This window comes from Coturnix japonica, chromosome 2, assembly GCF_054131305.1.
Source record: "Coturnix japonica strain WE chromosome 2, WE-NBRP24, whole genome shotgun sequence".
NCBI lineage: Eukaryota > Metazoa > Chordata > Aves > Galliformes > Phasianidae > Coturnix > Coturnix japonica.
The window spans coordinates 40746810-40768236 of record NC_140664.1 but is presented as its reverse complement, the minus strand read 5'-3'; the positions used below and the strand labels follow the sequence as shown (position 1 = coordinate 40768236).

Sequence of the window (21427 nt, the reverse complement as noted above, 5' to 3'; positions counted from 1 at the left end):
TGTGCTCCAGTGTATTTGAATAGGAAACTTGAGAGATCCAGCATTGGTCTTCCATTTCTAAATCTTGGGCTCACTCACCTTACCTATGTGACCTACCTTTTGATTATGTGATCATGAAGAATAACTCAGGAAAAGGTGAGAAGGATTTTGTCCCAAATTGGAGAATTCTAAGATATGTCTGTTCCCTATCTCATAGACTGTGAGTTCAAGTTTCGCAAGAAACATCTTGGAGTTGTCTGTCTGCTGAACAAACAGCTTCAGGGACAAGGAGCTGCACCCTGAGCTGAGTGAAGTAGATTGTCCCTGACACCTCTGTCAGGACAAGTTTTTCTCAAGAGAAAGACACAATCACTTTCTCTTGCAACCACATAAGAAATCATTCGGTATGGCCATATTTGACAACTAAAGTAAATACAGCTATATTCAAGAATTTCAGCCAAGTAATTCAGTATCGTAGAATTATTTTGACATACAGTTGAAGCTAATGACCCATTTTCCATTTTCTTCAATCCCAAATAAGACATATTAAATATTAATTACTATCTGTTCAAGAGCATATCACTGAATCTTGAAGGCCATTCCTTCCGGAAGCTAGAATAGGAAGAAAAGGGAATTTTCTCACACATTCAGAAGATTTATTCTGTTTTGTAAGATTGCAGGCATGAGTACAATCCTTGCCCTCAGAAATGGCTGCATATCAGATGTATCCAAGTAGTCTGAAGCACCAAAATTAATGAAGACAGATACAGCAAAGCTCAAAAACTACTTGGGAGAAACTGATCAAACATCTGGTAACTTCTATCATCTTCCTTCCCTTCTAACATAGAATGAAGTCATACACTGGTCCTTACCTTTGACTAATTATTGGGATGAAATTATTTCTGTTCAGAAATCTTTTTTTCCTAGTTCTGTTTTTATTCAAATAGTTGTGGAGACACTGACTACTGATCATTCTTTTGCTACTAATTAAAGATTCCTGGAGTCAAGGATGGTTTCTATCATCTCTTTCTTTTTCTTTTTTTTTTTTTTTTTCTCTCTCTCTCTGCATTTTTGGTAGCAGTCTAAGTAAATTAATAAATAAATGCTTGATTAGCTAATGTAGCAGAGGTGCTCCTCTGAGCTCTTCTTGCACCACTTGAGTGAGCCAAAGCCTGATGGTGGGGCCAGACCCAGATCCCTGAGATTATTATTACTGCTCCAATAGCTTCTACCCCAATTAGGATCAGAGCCTCAGTGTTCTAGGCACTGCATACTACATAGTATCTCTATACTTGCTGTCCTCCAGAGCCTTCAGGCTGATATGAATAACAAACGAAGCCAAAGGCTGTTCTGCCATTCACTGGGGAAGCAGACTGAGTGGTTGTGCTCTGTGGATTTTGTGTGAGAAGTGTCTTCGACTGCCTGCATTTCCAGCCTTTGTTGGATCCCCAGAGCATGACTAAGAAAAGGGGAAAAAAGGTAGAAAGATGAAGGTAAAGTCAGTTACAAAGTTGTGTATTTGATAGAAAGCTACATGGGGAGTAAAAACAAAATTACAAAATGACAGAACACAAATGCAGTGGGAGTTGAGGAAAGATGAAAGAAGGAAGGAAATTGGATAACAATAGTGATCAGAAAGAATAAAAGCAAAGAAAAATAATGACAAGCAAGAAAGAAAGAGGATCAGAGTTGAATGATGAAAGCTATGGAAATAAGGATGGTAGCTGCTATCAGAATTACAGGAAGTTATTTTATTTAAGATGTCATTGTTAGAAGTCTGAAAATATATTTTTTTAAACATAGACAATCCTAAAATGAGGAAGATTTCAAGGCAAAAGAGACTTAGGGGAAATGTACAAAATCTACAGAGAATATGTTTACATGGCACTAGCTGCTTCTGGAGTTAGTTCAGGATTGCCTGGATCAGTGTAAAAAAAGCAGTACAGCTTATGTTAGCACAAACTTTCACATAGCATAAACAGTCCCATTAAAAAAGTAAGGAATTATAAAGTGCTACTTGAAAATACTCTTAGATGCTTTTGAAAATTTCATCTGAGCACGATCCACTGTCATGACTTGCTGCTTTCTTTTCAATTATTTAACAATGTCAATTTCTGTGCAGGGGGGATAAAAAATTGCTTTGTCAAGAATATCAGCAAACTTCCTTATGAATAGTTGATGCATGTTGAATAGCATAGTTTCTGGAGTTTGTTTTACAGGGCTGACTCTTGGGATTCCAAACCTGAATGATTGTTAGGGCCAACCGGTAGAGCATCAAGTCTTCAAGTCTGAAATGCGGCTGAATCTCCTTCTCTTGCTTCTCTATATATGACTCACACCCTAAACAGACATCCAAGATGCTCTTGACAATATGCTATACTTACATTATATAGCACTGAATGTCTTATTTAGGGAGCAGATACCCGAAAAGCCATTTGTCATATAGTTGGGATGAGGGTAGTGAGGAGAAAGACAAGGACAGGAGAAGAAGAGCCATGGGAGTCAGGATATAGATGACATTCTGGCCAGGCACAGAGTCCCCCATGGCCAAGTGATTTCCAGCATTCTGTGTTTGCAAGGTAAGATTCTGGAGCTACCCAAGCTGTTGTGGCTAACAACACTGATATGAGTTTTGCAGCACCCAGGTTCTGAGGCAGTTAAAGAGACTTGACAAATTTACCACTAGGAAAAAATAAAGAGGTATGAATCACAGCTGATGTACAGGCCATTTAATTTAAAGAAGTCCCACCAAACGTTAATGTTATATCCCAATTCTGAGTTCAGTAAAAACCACATTTCTCTCATTCCTTGTAATTATGTTTTGATGTCCCTAGAGAATAATGTTATTTTATTTAATTGCAGTACATGTGTTCTGCTAACAGCTAGAATACTGTTAATAGCTAGAGTTTGTAAACCATGTAATACCTGAGTTCCTAAGTAGGATTGGTATATCACGGTACTTCGTAGCAAGGATAGTCAAACAAGCTTAGTTTCTCTGAGGATTATATTTCATAGGTTTTCTTGTCATTCAGGCTATTCAATTTAGAATAAAGGTAAAATTTTTAAGGCTTGACTTGTCTAAAAGTGGTGCTAGGGTTTTGGAAAATCAAGGGTCTTATGGTGCAGGACAGCCATACATCTGGGAAACTGGGGACACTAGTAAGATGGACATGAGTCAGCAATATGTCCTGACAGCCCAGAACGCCTGGAGAGGTGGTGGACATCCTGGGCTGCATCAAAAGTAGCTGTAGGTGTCCCTGCTCACTGCAGGGAGTTGGACCAGATGACTTTAAAGGTCATGACAATTCTATGATTTTATGATTTTTTGACTAAAATGACACAGTAGCAGAGATAATATTTGCAGACTTTTTTTCAGCCAAAGCTCTTGCCCAGATCAGCTCACAGAATGAGAGATATCTGGCTGCAAAGAGATGCATAAACATCAACTATCAGAGCTGGATGGAAAAAGATAATTCCAGCTTGGGGAGGATTTCAATATTTGATGAGCACTTTCATGCCCATTTAAAATGAAAGCTCAAAATGTCAACGTTTTGCTTAGCCAGACTCCAATCTCAGTTTAAAATCCAGGGCAAGATGCAAACTGCTCCTGAAGCACCACAAATTTTGAAATAGAAACCCTGATGACTAATTAATCTTTCATGTGAAAGGTTTTCCCACCAGGAAGGGGAGGGTTTCTGAGGGAAGGCTTTTTGAAGCACAGAGCAGGCAGCCTGGCATACACAACCAGAGGCCAGTGGTGAAAGCTTTGCTCTCACAAGAGTTTCTTCCACTGAACCCCAAGCTTTCTCTGAGTATGACCACATCTCTAATGAAAGACCCCTCTATGAGCCATCACTATTCAGAAGGAACCATCTAGAAACTGTGCTCCTTTCCATTCAGAATCCAAGGCGGTTACAGAGAGTGCCATGTTTCATCAACATAAATAATTAACTGCAGAAGGACATGTAATATTCATAGCTGAAAATCATTAAACAAAATAAGCTGGGAGAAAAAAAAAATCTTAAACATGAAGCAATATTAATCATTTAGCCACAGATTCAGCTTAGAGCTTCTCTTTTGTTTAATTTAATTATTATTTCTTTAAATCCATTCACGGGCAGATGTTTCTCTGCAAACCCACGCAACTAATTCCCACATGTGAGGCAGTCAGCCTGAGGTTTAGCCTCCTGCAGTATTAATTAACATCATGAGGCACTGTTGATGCTAGTGGACAAAACCAAAGTGAAGAATTTGCACTGCTTGCTGAAACGGGGATAAAAATGGGTCAAAAGAGCAATGCTTTTCAAGCAGTGTTGTCTTCTCATCTGTATCATGCACTCTCAAGTTTGTTCGTTTATGCGAGATGAAGAAGAAAAGCTTTTCTCTCCAAGCATGCACAACAGGGGTCTCTGAGAGCTGAGGTGTTTACAAGCAGAAAGTACCCCAGCATTCAAAGGATCCCCAGCTTGGGATTTCCAATCAGGAAGACAAGAAAGTATTTCCATGTAAGAGCCAGAATCTTCTCAGCAAGCAGCAACACCCAGAGCTACACCTCTGCTCTCACTGAAGAGGTGATGTCAGGGCAGACACTACTAGCTGGCTTTGTTCAGCTCATGGCCTGGAGAGCCATCACACACAAATTAGCAGTGTCACATCTCACTAAAGGTCTCATTGTCCTCGTGCCTTTCTGACATCCCTTCTCTCTTTCTGTTCTTCTGCCCAGAAAACAGGCTCAGCCTGAAACTAGCCTCTGTGAAATGGCTACAGTTTTGACAGTTGGGAAGATAGTGTAGAAAACAAGAGGGAAAAGTGCAGAGACAGAATGGTCAGAAATGTCTCTGCTGGCAGCTGGAGGTGGGACTATTTGATTCTCTGGGGTCTGAGGACTGCTAGCTGTCAGGAAGCTACACGGGATCTGAGCTTAAAGGAGGAAATGTTACTTTTTTCTCATCTATTTATTTCTTTTTTTCTGTGTGTGTTGTTTCTTTTGTGTGTGTTGGTTTTTTTTTTCCTCCTGGAATAACGACAATGACCCACGGTGGCATTTACATGGAAATATTCAAAGCTGTTCAGAAACACTGCATTTGCACCACTTTTCCCTGCAGTGCTGAGGTGCAGAGGGATAGGACCCTGGATGCCTGAGTTGTAAAGCATTACCTACTTGAAGTGATAGACATTATTCTCTTAAACACAGCTGAATGCTGCAGCCCTTTTATGTACAGGTCTGTAAGCTGTACTTGTACCAGAGTACTTCACACACAGCTTGGAGCTGCAGACAGATCTTGAACCTTGCAGAAGCCCCCTCACAATATACATAAAACAAATACGTTCTCCTGGGTAGATGGTTGTTAACCTGGGCCTTGAATGTAGCCAAACATCTGTGAAAAATGCATCTTAGTGCATCTTAAGGTCCCTTTTATTGCACGTATGCTTTGGAAAGCAGGTGTAAAATCAACACAGAGAGGAATCTTCATTCACTCTCACTTCACAGTTATTTTTAATGTCTGTTTACAGTCACTTCAAAAGGCTGGAGGGGACTGCACCAATGCACAACAAGGGCTTATGCACTTACAGGTCATATACAGTTCTTTCATGAAAGGTGCAATCATACAAAACACCTACAGTTCATATTTATTTTTTTTTCCAGCAAACTGTCTGTGACAGTAAAGTGAGAGATCTTCTTTCATTATCTAGCCAACATCAGGCCCAGATGCTGAATATTTTATGCTTCCGTAAGGGAGTTACATACACATACATGCTTTTCTGTTTCATCCGCAAGGTTATTCAGTCTTTAAAAACAAACAAGAAAATTCTGATTATCCCATGGTGCTTAACTGCACTGTGTTGGGACGGTCTAAACTATATGGAAAAGGATTTCATTTCTATTTTCAATGAAAATCATAACACAACCTTAACGATGCAGGGGTCACCAGTGTCTCCATGGCAATTCTCAAATGTGTAAGCAGGTAGTCAATGAAAGCTTCCAGCGAAATAATTTTAATTGTATCATTTACTTTTTCTTTCCCTGTTTATCTAACTCCCTGTGCTGGGCTGCACTCTCAATCAAGCTGTGAGGTCTCTAGGACACAGTGGCTAGTGTGATGCACACTTATCAGCGATCTTAGCTCTCACTTAGGATAAATAGGTCATCTCGCATGCTATGTGCATGCCAAGATGGTGAACACTGAAACCTCTGTGTTGTTTTCTGCCAAGGTAGGATTTTAGGATAATATTCCTACTAGTAATGTAAAATGTAAGAAAGACAAACAAACAAACAAGCAAATTTTCCTTGATGGGAAAGTAGGCAGCAAGACGAACAGAGCAGAACTCTGGGTGGCAGTGTATATTGTATGTACAGAACAAACAAACAAAATTGATGCATCAAATCTATGTGTGCTACGAACTGATCAATGAATCTGGCAGGAACCAGAGCTCTCTATTTCTACTGTCAAGATCTGAGGGCATAATTACATGAGCCTTAGCACTTGTAAGGATGTTCAGTGCAGTCATGAATTTATTAGAAAACAAGGAAAACACATTTGCATACTGAGTTAATATTTCTAGAGGAAGAAATCAATGCACTATGCCAAAATAAGAATTTAAATGATCTAATAAAAATTGTGAAATGTTATGAATGATTTAGTAACATCATCAGCATTAGCACAGATGGCTCACCATGTTGGTGTACCACTCTGTCTGTATAATGGGGATGACTGAGAAACGCCACACATCTCTATTACACAGTATTACCCTGAGTGCCAGCACAGTGAACTACTGAAGAAGTTCCAGCACCAGAGCATGAAAGTTATCAGTTGGATTTCAGCTGCAGGAAAAACTAAAATAAAATAAAAAATAAAAAAGTCTTGTTAATTTATAACTACCATGATGTTCAGGAGAGAACAGAAATGATCTTTGGTCTTCTCTGGGAGACATATACTCTGCAGAAGTTAACAAAGTGGACTTTTGTATGGAGCATTATTGCTAAAAACTTTTCTCCCTGAGAAAAGAGGGATAATTATGAACAAATTCCTCTGAAGCTACTTGGTTACACAATATAAACGAACTCCAGAAAATTAATAGTGTTTAAGTGCACTGGTATCTTCAGTATGACTTAAGTTGCCTTTGAGGGAAACAGGTTATTCAAAGGATGATTAGACATTTACTGAAATTTCTGAGATTTGCAATTGCTAGTAATTGATGAGATGATAATGAATGTGTGTTTAAAAAAAGAAAGCAAAAAAATGCTATGTTCACATCTCTAGCTTGATTAAACATGCAGTCTTACAAAGTATTATGATTTGTGCTTTGGAGAATAGGTGGGAGAAGCAGGGATGGGGACTAATCACAGGTGCAAATATGTGAAGGCTTCTTGAGCCAAGCCTGCCACCAAAACAAATGTACATTAAAATATATGCTTAAAATCTGATCAATAGAAGACTCATGGGACTCACTTGAGATCCATTATTTTCTTACACTAACAGTGGTAGCAAAGATGTGGCTGCCTTGGATAGGATACAGCAGAAAGCATGTACTTCTTAGAAAATTTAAACATATCATTCATGGTTGGCATATGGCAAAGATCAGAAAATTTTAACACAAAACCTGAGAGCAGGCAAATGTCCTTCCTGTTTCAGCCTGCATTCCAGATTGTCTAAAGAAGCAGAAAATTATTCTTATTTTAATATTTTATTCAACGCTGCCTCTTCTGGTTTCATTAAAACAGGGAATTACCATGAAAAGCAACAGAGCATTAAGAAAACTCTGCTTTCCCTTTAGTTCTTGGCAAAACTGTCATTGGTTTTGAGAGGAAAAAGATTTGATCTTTTTCTGCAATGCTAATCTGAGTCCTTGCAAAACAGAAGTTTTTGAATTTTGCACTAGGACACATCTAGTGCTATCAGGCCTCCTTTGAAAAATAAGCACTTCAACTGCTCTTACTCTGAGCAATGGCAGTTAAACTGGTTTGCTTCTCATACTTCTGTATGTTTCAAGGCTGAAATAGAGTGGATCTTGGTTAAACACTAATCAGGGCACCAGGGCTAGCTTGCATATGGCAGCCATCACCTTCACTTTCATCTCCCACTGACAGAGCACCTACTTTGTCGGCTTTCAGTAGAATGAGTGATCAACACTTTACCAAATAGAGTTCATGGTGAATCCCAGAGCAGAGAACTACAGGAAACACTTGATTTCTGTAAGAATTTCTCTTTACCAGACAACATGGCTAGAAAAATCTTAGTATGTCAGGAGAAAGCACTTCCATCTCAAAAGCACTGTTGCTTAGTAGATTAGGACATTTTTGTCAAGGATTGGTAAGACATATCGTAAAGCCTTCAGTATTGTGCATTAATTCACAGTAGTTAGCAAGTTAACTGTTAGGAAAAGTAATCTGACATAGTTTAAAGCTGGTACTTGACCTACTGTAAAGGCAGCAACTGTTGTCTTGTAGCACACAGGGTCCTTGGAAGTCAGATAGCTTTTATCTTGGTGCCATGGATTGTGGTTTATGTGTTCTCTCTACCTGACAAATGTAAAAAGCAGGTACAGAGTAGCGAAGAGCTCTCCATGAAGTTTAATGATCTGTTATTTATCAGTGTTTATAAGTGCCCTTACTGTACATTTGCTATGCTGTCATGGAAACAGCCATTCAGCAGCCAATTAAGTGCAAATCAAAGTGATGCTGTCAGGATAAGCATACATTAGAAATGGATTTCTTACCTGTTCTACCTTAAAGTCCCCCAAATATTTTTAATTCTTAAGAATCTTATTTGTCATCATCTTTCTGGAGAAATACAGAAGCTATGTCACAGACCATTTCACAAACCAAGAAAGAGCTTTGTGAAGTCTGTGCCTTCATACAACCTGCATACAGTGGATAGTGAGTGACTTTACAAGTGCAGTTAATATACTGACTTCATTTTACTTTGCTTTGATTGTTTCCTAGCCCTCACACGCAAGCAGCAGATTACACCTAGGGGTGGATACAAGCTCTTTTTCATATGGCAGAATGTCAGAATAGTGCCTGCATTATGCCATCCCAGTTCTACATTCTGCCCCAAAGTTTTAGGAGGCTTGTCTGAAGCTTCTCTGTGGCTATGGTTTCACAGTAGCCTTTCCTTCCCTTCTTTTCCCAGCCCCTCCCCAGCTGCATCTTCATTCTCTCACTGCACTGGCATAGGTGTGCATTTGATCTGGTGAAGGAGCAACATCAGTTTAATTTTATTCCCAAACCTGGTCAGATGAGCACCAATACCTCAGCATAGCTAATGGAGAGAATAAATTACCCAAAACAGCCTGCTCAGTTTAAGCTCTCTCAACTATCTAACTCTTAAAGGAACGTATTACTCTGTTTACCAGAAAACTGTTCTGTTCCATTCCCAAAGTCACCAGAGTCAGACTCTAAAGATTCTCAGAAAATAAAGAAAAAAAAATAAAAATATCAAAGCCTATAAAGATAACTCTTCCTTTACTGTTCTTAAATCAGATGAAAAAGGTGAGACAATAAATCAGTGCTGCTATGTGTGAAGACCTGGAGTTTGCTGCAACTTTATCTGATTATATATGGTCAAGAATATGGCTGATGAGAGTAATTATTTATAGCAAGCATAAAAACATTGCTAGTTAGAAGTCAATAGGTGTCATCATCACTTTAACAAAAACTTGTGAGCATGATACCAATTTAGAGGTGTCATACTGTTGCTTAAACTGTAGAAACTGCTGTTGTTTTTTTTTTTTACAGCTACTAGGAAAATGATCAGAGTAGCAGCAGTAATCAAAATGAAGGAACCCTACAGAAATATAATGACTATAGACCTGTTGGCAATTTTTCCTTCCTGTTCCTAACAATTCAAACAAAGTGCATAGTAAACAAGAACCCATGATGGCTGATAGCTGCAGATTTTCTACCTGTTCCTTCATTCACTCAGAAGTGCCTACCCTTATCCACGCATTATATCTGGTAATTAAGAGTCATACAAAAAACAAGGCTTTTAAAATATCACTTGATTCTGTGAGGACTATTTATGGAAGTGTTTTGGTCTTCCTTATGCTGTTACTGAAATTCAGTGTCCATGACAGTCACACCAAGGGCCTTCATCCATTCAGAACAGGCACAGTCGCCTTAATTATTTATCCATACAGTATGTTAATTCCTGTAGTAGCTTGTTTTCTTCTCCGAGTGAGTAGTATTGATGGAATATAATTAACTTATGCCCTTTCATTTTCAAGTACTCTTCCACTAAACTTGCTTTAACTCATGATGAACAGTTTCCCAGTGGCAATCTAAAATAAAATATTACCGTAATAGAGCAGCATCACATTCCTTCAGGAACACAGTAGTGCAAGTGATGTCCCTAAAACAAGGTTTTTCTCAGGTGGACCTTTTCAAATCACCTCAGTCATTTCCCGTTGTGTCCCACAATCTTCGTCAAACGACCTCCGCTGATGCTCCCTGCCTTCAGAAACTTCAGACATCTGTGTCACTCTTTTATCAGACAACACAGATGCTGAATTTATTCCAAAAGGTAATTCAAGAGGTCTCTAGTGACTTTATACAACTTTCAAAGCACTAAAGATATTAGGCTCATCTAATCTAAGACACCAGATCTATAGCTCGCCTCTGATTCAAGAATACGTTACATCTCTGAAGCCTCGAGGTAATCTAATCATGTATGGATGTGTGCAAGTCTGTAGGAGTCACAGCAGCCTTAAACTTTGGTCTGAATTCTTTGTAATGAACCAGCCTGTGAGCTTGCCCATTTCACTCCTGTTACAGTAACTTTTTCACTTGATCTAATTTTATTATCACTTTTTACTAGAATATAGGAAATATCAAAAGAGATAAAAATGTCTTACATCTGCATTTAGTTCAAGAAAATATTCTATTTCCAGCAAAACTGTGGTATTTTTATATTAATCATGTCTTGAGATACTTGCAGTGATGATTAGTTATTCATATGCTAACTTCTTTAACAGTTGTTCAAGGTTAAGCATACATCTGCTTTTAAACAGTTTATGATCTCACAATCCATTTTATCCCTATTTTTAGAAGTAGGAATTTTAATAAACCAAACATTAAATTAAAAAAAAAAAAAAAAAAAAAAAAAGCTGCTTAACTATCAGGGTTACTTGTAGGAACACTGAATTCATCAGCTTGTAATGTTGTTGCTGTGCGATACCCAGCAACCTTGGAATATTCTTCTCCTTTCCTTTGAACCTGGGCAGTGTGTCACCAGCTTTGAGCTTGATATGTGAGAATCTGATTTTAGGATTTATTTATTGTAATCCTGCTTTCAGAGATTGCCTGTTCTTCCTTGTTCAAATTAGGCTATAGTGTATCACCTCCCACACCAGCCCCATTGCAACTAGTTTAGATACACATATGCCAAATTTTTGACCTGTCTGAATCATAGAATCATAGAACCATAGAATGGCTTGGGTTGAAAAGGACCTCAAAGATCATATGGTTTCAACCCTCCTACTGTGGACAAGGTTGCCAGCCACCAGACCAGGCTGCCCAAAGCTACATCCAGCCTGGCCTTGAATGCCTCCAGGGATGGGACATCCACAGTCCCCTTAGGCAAGCTGTTCCAGTGCAGCACCACCTAAACCTCCCCTATCTCAGTTTAAAACCATTATCCACCCTTGTAAACAGTTGTACCCCTTCCTGCTTATATGCTCCCTCCAAGTACTAGAAGAAATACACACACCAGTAGCAATTCATTACCTTAGCTAGCAAAGAGTAGGTTAAATAGAACAGAGGACCCTGGGCACCTCGCTGCCCGTCTCGCCCCTCTCCCCGCGTTCCCAGGGCTGGAAGACGCCACGCCTGAACGCGCTGCCCCTTGCAGCACCACCTCTGAAAATGAAACCCGACCGATTTTATGGCGTTTTCATATGCCTTATTTAAAACACTAGGTGTCACTCGCATCCTCCTAACGCAGCCTGTTGAAAGTCGGGAGCCCAGCAAACCCTACTCCGTGCGCGTTTGAAGGTGTTTGCAAAGCAAGCACAGTGCAAGGCGACTGCCTGGAGTAGGTATCCACATGGGAAGCAGCAAGAGGGGTGGCAGCCAGCTCAAATATCTGATTTTGTGCTTTCTTATTGGCCTCAGGCAGAATGTATGAAGCAGGGAAGAGCCATCAACGGGGATGAAATTTTAGCTCTACTGTAATCAAATCCAAATGCTGCCAGAGGTTTTTATAAAAAATGTTCTCAATCACAAAATAAGTCTGAATAAATGATCTGGGATATGTATTTTTTTCCTACCTGTTGGGTACATTTTAACAAGTTATTTGTACTGAGTTTTATATAATACACTCCTGTGATGTGATACAAGTTCAGCTTCTGCACAGGTTTTTCCCCCCTCTCAGCAAGTCTGTGGCTGCTGAGAACAGCAAGGAGTGCTGGCATGAGTAAGGTAAACACAAGCAATGTTCAGTGGTGCACAAGAAGGTACCTTTCAGTTTTTATGACAGCCTCTGGAAAGAATTGAGGCATTCTCTTCCTAGCACCTACTGCCAGACTCTGGATGAGGCACAGGGTGAAATGCAGACTGGCAACAGGCAGCACAGCAGCTATCCCTCGGTGAATAAATCAAGGACAGCAGCCAGGCATGGGTGAGAGTCTCTCTAAAACCATTTCTCACGTGTTTGTTGCTATCTTTCTGTGGCCAGGAATTTGGAGATTTGCCCCCAGATTTTGAAAGCATTCAAAAGGGCACACAAATGGCTGAGTCTCATCTGCTGTACAAGAGCTGGGTATCATGGACTGTGCTAATGATGGTCTCATTTAATGACTACTGAAAGTCTGAAGAACAATTAGAAATGTAAAAGGTAGATCAAAGGTGCTATCTGCACCTCTACAGGGCTCATCACACCCAGCTTCATAGAACCCCAGAATGACTTGGATTGGAAGGGACTTTGAAATCTATACAGTTCTAACTCCAGGCCACGGACAGGGCTGCCATCCAGCAGCTCAGCTGCCCATGGCCCCATCCAACCTGACCTTGAGCATCTCCAGGGATGGGGCACCACAGCTTCTATGGGCAGCTGTGCCAGTGCCTCACCACCTCTGAGAAAACAATTTCCACCTAACATCTAACCTAAATCTTCATCCTGGGTTCACCTTCACAACTCAAGTCTCCCTTTCCCCCCATCTTCATCTTCCTCCTTGCACTTCAAAATGCTGACTAGAACTGTGTTTCATACTGTGCTCTCAAGAGCCACCATGGCTGGTCCCAGTCTAAATAATTGTTACCCAAGACCAGCAGTCTGTCTGTGTTGCAGGACTGGAGCTGTCAGTGAAAGGCAGAGCCCAGGTCATCTCATTCTGGATAAGCATAGAATGAAAATGAGTAGAAAACATATGATGCCATTTCAGATAAAGCTATCCAAGGATAAAATCTGCAATAAACCCTTTATTTCTGAATCATTCAATCTTCCTTTGTATTTTCTTTGTGCATACATTTTCCACATAAAAAGTGGAGTTGTTTTGCACAGAAATCAACCAAGTAAAATTGTTTGTTTAAAATATATTACAAATTTATATAGTGGGTTATTATATATAATAGGATTTTTACAAATTCAATCAATTTTATACATTCAAATGTGTTCCATACAGCAGGCATACTAAGCTTTGTTCTTCCCTTAGAACTAGCCAGGCTTTCTAATCAAAGGGAATACGCTCATATTTAAAACGTTGCCAATCTCTTTGTTCCCCCTTCCTAATGTAGAGATTCTCTTTAACAGTTTTTCAGACTGCCAAGCACTGATATAGCTAACAAAGTGAAATGTTTGAAAATCTAATGCAGCTTCCGAGGATGATAATGCTCATGTGTTCATACTTCACAAAACAATTTGTTTACTTGTCTTGAGGAGCTTATCTGGTTCTCACGGCACTGAGATGCACACACTCAGCAACACTCACATCCTTCTGTCTTTCACAAGAAAGAGATATTAGCCTAAGTTTGTGGAGAGAAAATTTCCAGTGAAACACCAATGGCAAGGAAGTTTCGAAGTATGAATATCTTTCCCAATCCCATCTCTCCACATTGCCTTAAATTTGTTTCAGTCCCTTTCAGAAGTTCTGTTTCAGTAGTGGCAAAATCAGAAGAGTGCTGTCAGCATTACATTTATATTAACTGCACTAAGCACTTGCTTATTTTTGTCCTAAATATTCCAGTTTCTTAAGTCCCAACTGAAGTGTTGATTCAGCAGTGGTGCATACTGCGTGAGGTTTATGTAACATAAACTTTATCTACTTGTTGAAAAGTTTAATAAGACAAAATATTTAAAAAATTAAGCATGGTTTTATTTTGTATATTGCAACATTATCTCTGAAATGGATAAGTTACATCACTCTTTCAATAAAATGCCTTAATCACAATATTTCATTGATTTCTTAGGACAGAAAGCTGCCCCAGATGTATAATTCATGTCACGAGTAATTTAAGTAGGTAAATGAACAGTTGCCATTTTGGTTTCAGACAGCTTTAAATGTGCATTCAGTAGCAATAGTAGCAATTCAAGACACTTTGAGGAATCCATGCTAGGTTCTGCTACTTAGGGGATAAAAAGGGTGTATGGTTAACTTCCAAGCCTGTTGAGTCAGTATTTCTGCATCTTAGAATATGTGGTTTCTTCAGAAGGTATTGCAGCTTCTTCTGTCCTCATCACCTTCCACATAGTTTGCCCCATAAATCTTTTAGCCTCCATGCTTACAGATTAGCTTATTTGCCCCACAAACTATAAGACACAAGCTTCAATTATTCTCAGTTATCAAAACTACAAAACTTACTGCATCCTTCCTCACAGCCTGAGTTATTAGCACACCCATCTGTGTGGTGTGGCAGCCTGTGTGATTAGCACATCCGTCTGCTTCAAGTCTGTTGATTATCCACAGATCAAAGTCCCACTTGACTACGGCCATTAACACCTTTCAGTGCAATAATATAATTCAGACTGAGACTGGGAGGTGGGAAGGCTAAGAATTTGAGATAACTGTTTTCTCAAGGAAAGTCCCAGTGCTGAAATGGTTGACAAACGGGTACAGAAGGGTTGCAGTATGATAGGATCTGTGAGCCAAAAACCATGGTTGCTTATTCAGTCTTCCAAGAAGCAGAAGGGAGGGGCTGGCTCTTTACAGTTCTCTTGTATTCTACTTCATAATGGTGGGCACAAACAGTATTTTCCTTGGGTGAAATCTCTTGTGCTTTAAAGACACCTTTATTTTTGAAGCAGGACTTCGCCATAACTGAGCTTTCCTGTTTGACAAATGTGACAAAAATTAGGTTTTCTCACAAGATTAAAATGCTCACATTGGCTGCACCCTCTTCTGTTTTAGTTTTGGAATGATTTAATACAAATAGTAAAGAGTTTCCTAACATTTCATTCTCCAGGACAGCCACAAAATAACATTTGTTATGAAAAAAAATAACTATTTCATTGCTTTATAAAGTCAGATATATCAGTTGCATAATTTTCCATTTGAATCTCTTTGGTAAATTTATTTTACAAAGAAACACTATATCACAAGAATGTTGACTGAAGTGAATCCAAGCTTGGTATGCAACACAGGGCCCAAGTAAGAAGATAAATCTTTCTGGGTTATCATCTTTTTGTTCTCACATTTCACTGAAATACATTACCCACTGTGAGAGAGGAAAAGCCTCAGGGGTTCTTGATATTTCTCAGCCGTGAATTTCCAGCTACTTGCTGTATTTATGGCTACATTATCAGTCTTCATCAGGATGCAGTAAATACCTTTGCAGAGGTCAGTATCTTGGATTTAGTTCAATTGTTATTTTCAGTGGTGATAGAAACTTGACTTAAATCACTCCTGTCATGTACTTGAGACGCTCAACTTGTTCCAGCATCTGCCCCTCCCTTCTCAAATGAAGGACAGATCCCCTGCTTGGAACCACTGGGAGAGACAAACCTTGCCCTGCCCTGCTATCTTACCAGCTCTTCTTTGGGGTTTATTGTTCACCAGCACCGTTCAGATTCTTCAAGGTCCACAGATAATCCAGTAATTTCTACATTATCACCTTGTGGCTTCCAGTATCTCTGTCTGCAATATTATGTCTCCTTTGTTTCATTTCACCTTTTTTTGTTTGTTTGTTTTTTGGTGTGACTTATGCCCCCAAATCTCTTTTATTTTTAGTCCCACTTCCTGTTTCTGTACGACCCACCTTTCTATTCCCTTACTTCACTGTCTCCAGATTAAAAAGCACTGCCAATGACCGTTTCTAAAAGACCTTGGAACAATACAAAGAAATGTGTATCTCTAAAGATCGGTTATCTCCCATGTTTTACATTCAAGTAAAATCCAAGGCTCAGTTTATCTGGGCTTCAGTACTGAGCACCATAGCACCCAGCCATGCACAACTTCTGTAACACTATGTTTCTCAGATTCTGTATTGCTCAGATTCCTGTCATTTTCTTCTGAGTGAAAAGTGATGCTCCTTCAAAGGACTTTTCCCTCTTTCCACGCCTACGCCTTCTACCCACCTACACATGCTTCACTCCTGTATTTGACACAGACCTCTAATTAGCCAAATTAAATTAGATAAGCATGTCCCCTTTATAGAAATAATTTATGCTTTAAAAACAAAAAATAAAAAACAGACTGGGCTGAAACGTGACCTCCCTGAAACATTCTTGCTCAGAGCAGGTGTCATTTGTAAAAATCCAGTCACAGATTGCCTGCCTGAGACACAAATCTTCCTCCCTCTCAATCTCTTAGCTCTTCTTTTCTCAGTCACTTGTAATAGCCTCAAACTCAAAACCAAAGTCCTTCTTAATCTCCACCTAGGAGAAATACATCCACAGCACCTGTTCCCTCAGGGAGCTGACACCCCCTGCACCTTGTCATAGTGCTTCACTTTCACTTGATTTTGACTAACATTCTAGCTGTTTCCCATTAGCCTTAGACAGGTTGCCCTATAAGTAATGTTTTCAAACTGTACATCCATCCTTCATCTGGCCATTCTCGACAACATATTTCTAGCACAGTCTAATCCAATGCAGAGAGAATCACACTGTCTCTCTGTCTATAATCCCTCTTCTCCAGGGACCACTGCTGCAGCATGTACATAGCTCTGCTGGCTATGCTTGAACTCTCAGGTCACAGTCTCCTTCTCCTGTTACTTTCAGGAGGTCAATCAGCTCTACTTAACACATTTAAATACCACTCCTGCACCGTAAGTGTAGAAACTGAGTAACTTCTTTCTGACAACTTTCATCCTGCAGCCCTCTGCTTGGCATCTTGTCCAAGTTATCAGAATATCATAGAATCACAGAACGGCCTGGGTTGAAAAGGACCTCAAAGATCATCTAGTTTCAGCCCCCCTGCCATGTGCAGGGTCTCCAACCACTAGACCAGGCTGCCCAGAGATTCATCCAGCCTGGCTTGAATATCAATTGTCCTCATTGCATTTTGGGGTTCAATAACAACACAGGATTTATTAAGATTTCCTTTTCTATATTCAGCCATGAACTTCACAGTCTTACAAACCACGCAAACTCAGAAAGTTAGCATTGGCTCTTTCTGTGCTTATCTCCTCCCCTTTTTCTGTATTCAGAGTGGATTTTTTTTTTTTTTTAGAAGATCCATATTTAATTTTGAATCTTTCTGTTAATGTAGAATTCACAAGGAAAACATTGGTAAATTGACTCACAATAATTGCGAGAATGTTTTCACTTCCCACTTCCATTGACTAGATCTTGCTGTGCTTTTGCTGGAGAGCAAAGAGCCCTCTGTCCTCCAAAGACATTTCCCCCATTAGTTTTTCCTTAAAATAAATCTTCTTTCCAGATGACAAAATCTCTACAATAGTCCATTTCTGATATATACACAATACTACGTAAATAGAAAAGAGAAATTTAGTATTGTATTCTTTTCTTTTCCCCTCTTCCCTACCATGTTTCAGCTACATATTTTCCTTCCTTAATTAGAAAACTGTGCTTTTCCTAGAATGTTCTTGAATCTTCCCAGTTAATACTCACATGTTTATGAACTATTTGCAACCCTCAATGTAACTTCATCTTTTTTTTTTTTTTTAATCTGAAAATTCAAATGTTTAAATTACTAGTATAAGATTTACTCTATTTTTCTGTAACAAATGTTAACATGTTAGAAAACACTTTGCTTTGAAGTTACCATCAAACTTGATCTACTAATGAATCCATCTTTGTATTTCAAGATATAGTCTAATATAGAAGTCCCCAGAGCTGGATACAGCACTTTTTGATTTAAGAAACTGCCATCTATAACATTTAAAAATTCCAAGGACATTTTATTACTGGCAGCATGAGACTAGCGGTACCAGATACTCGGATGGAAATTCCCCATGATAAAACACTGCTTTTTACACACATTATGCATAGATACTTGAATTATTAGTTACCCTTTTCTCTAGAGCAATGCCTGTGGCACACTGTCCTAAGCTCGTTCTTTTAGGGCACTGATCCTTAAACATTTATGGGCTTTTGGCTTTTATGTGGTCAAAGCTTTAAGTATCATCCCCAATCTTATCAAGCTCAGGCTCTGGGTAAAATGACAATGTCATTTTCCAGCAGCCTTTCCTCAGTATTTGTTTCTTTGCTTCTCTTTCCTATTACTTCAAAGACAGACTTTCTCTTATTTAAAGACCATTCTCTATCCTTTTCCGCCCTATTCCCCTTCTCATTCCTCTCCAGTGCTTCATTCATTCAAGTCCCTTCTACTGCGCCAATAAATCCACTTCCAGTATACTGGGTCCATAAAACCTCATCACTTCCATTTCCCCTTTCTCACATATTTTTTGGATATGAGATTCCCCACCAGTTTCCCCATTCAAATTCTTATTCTCTCCTTCTCTCTCTTAGATACTGTCTAATTCTCTCAATTAGACAACAAATTACTTCTTGTTCTTTCTTTCCATTCTTCTTCCATTTCTTTCCATAACATTGTTTTTTTCATTTTGGATCTCATCCACCTTTGTCTTCTTATGCTTATTCCCAAATATCGTGCTCTTTTACAAATCCTTTTAGAAAACAAATTAAGATAAAGCCTCAGATCAACACAGAAAACTTCAGGAGGGGTTGAAAGCAGCAGGAAAAATATTATTTACCTGCAGCTTGGAGACCTCCTCTTTTCTCAGAACTGAGATTTCCTGAGGATCTCAGTTGTACCAAGGTCAACAAAGATGTTCTTCTCACTCTAAGATTTGTCAGAGGAAGTGTTATGAAGTACTGTCCATCTTGTACTGTGGGCAAAAGAAGAAGCATCATTGGTCTAATCCTTTGTCCTAGTCTTGGTTGGCCAGTCAAAAGAACAAGGAATCCATGCTTATATCACTAGCGAGAATATATAAAAAACTATGCTTTTTTGTTGTTGTTTGTTTTTGTTTTTCTCTTTCCTTTAGGGGTTACAGAAAACCTCTGTACATTGCCTGAAGATTATTTGTGTTAATAGATTAGTAGCATATATGAAAAAATTAAATCTATAAATTGTTTGATTCAAATGTGACAAATGTAAATATCTTCAGTTCCAAAGCATTATTAAAACAGTAGAAAAGTAATAAGGCTTTTAGTTCCCCCAAACTATGAGCATTAATTTGGAAGCAAATACCAACTACAGACAGTAAGTTCTAATTTGAGACTGTACAGAAAAATAACCAGAGTCTCCTACAGAGTCCCTAGTGACTGAATGTGTGAAATTAATCTCTGACAGGTGGAGAGGACAATTCTCCATGCAGTGTTAAGCTTCCTATTCTCTGAACGACAGCCAGTTAGAATAAGAGAGCCAAAGATAATAAGAGGTACTTTGCTGCATTAACTTTCTGATCACCAGCCATGCACCTGCAGCAAAAAGGGGTTTGTCCAAACCTGAACTGAAAGTACATCTTAAATAAGTATATATTATCCTGTACTTACATTTCTCTTGGAAGTCTTCCAAATGCTGTCACCATTAGCTACATCCCTGGATAAATTCCCTTCTCCTGAGCACTCACTACACTAGAATACTTGGTGCAGACATGGAATTCATGGGGTTTGGTCTCTCTGTTATTCTGTGCGAGCTCCTCGTTCCTCAATTGCAATACTCATTACGTGGGAATACTCTGCATCATGAGAGCCATTGGTTCATCTTCCCTGTACTTAAACCTTCTGTGTCCCTGAGACATTCCATGATGTACTTCACCGTCCTTGCCAAAAAGCTTCACAGATACATCAATCCGGAGTCCTCTGAAAAAAGCGAGTGTGGAGGCATTAAAGAGGCAAATAATTGAAACAACCCCATGTCAGATCCAAAAGAAAGAAGATGCATTGAGCTATGGAATTTATTGCCATAGTATGGTCAGGATGCTTAACACAGTGCTGCCATGCCTAGCACTAAATAAAATCGGGAGGTAAAAAACTCTTGACCAACAAGCATTAAACACAAGCATAAAGCAGTGGTCAAGGAAGTCTCTGAGCTGCAAATCACTGGAGATTGAAGTAATAAGCATTACTGTATGCTCTAAAACTTTTTAAAATTATTATTATCCAGTATTGTTCTCTGTCACACCAGGATAGTGGTATAGATCATTCTTTGCTCTGAGTTAGATTGGCTGTGTTCTCGTGATACAAAATGGCAGGAATTTTACAGAGAAATATATGCTTCAAACAGTAGCGGTGTCATGATAAAGGCTTAGAAAATGATACACAAGCCTAAGGAAATCAATGCCTTCATTTCTACATGGAAACTAAGTGCCTGCTCTGTTGCAGAGGAAGACAGCTTTTAGTTTAAACTTTCTGCCTTTCTTTCTCTTCGCAAAATCGTAGGTATGAGACTCTTCATTGTCTATACCTCAGTGGTTTGTAAGAATGAAATAAACCTCCTTGTCCAGCTCCAAATGAATGTCAGCTACATGAAGTCCTCCAGCCTTCGATCAGCTGCTTTCTAACCAGCTCACCTTGAAGAATGCACATGAAATCAAGGGGAGGCACCCTTCTCTGTAAGGGATCAGCAAGACTGCTGTGACACAAAGCAGACATAAATTTAGCTGCAAACTTAATTCCTCACACTGAGATACATGTGGTTTAAAGGAATAATGCCACCTAAATAAAGGTAGATACTTGTAAGGAGAAATGTGTCAAATGCTGGATGGACATAATCCCGCCAGCAGCTTAGAGCAGGAAATGAAAGATAAGCGTCATAGACTGCAACTGCCAGGCAAAAATATTGAAAGCAGCAGGCATTTTTTCTAGGTGGGAATTAGCTTTCTACACATGCTGCTAAATATTTGAGAAGTTTTTCTCTGTATTTAATAATATATAAACATATACATATGTGAAAAATAGTTGCGTTTCAAAGTCATGCAGGACACATAAGATTAATTAAAAAAGAAAACCCACACCGTTCTATAAGCATGTTTTCTTACTGAGTTTCTTATCCAGACTGTAAAGTACAGTTCCATGTCACTCAC

The 21427-nt window shown here is 39.1% G+C and overlaps 1 long non-coding RNA gene across 2 annotated transcripts in view; it reads right to left on the bottom strand.

Annotated features, from left to right (window-relative positions):
- LOC116652954 (uncharacterized) overlaps positions 1–21427 on the bottom strand; it is a 45950-nt gene that overhangs the window by 6253 nt on the left and 18270 nt on the right. The window lies entirely within an intron of this gene.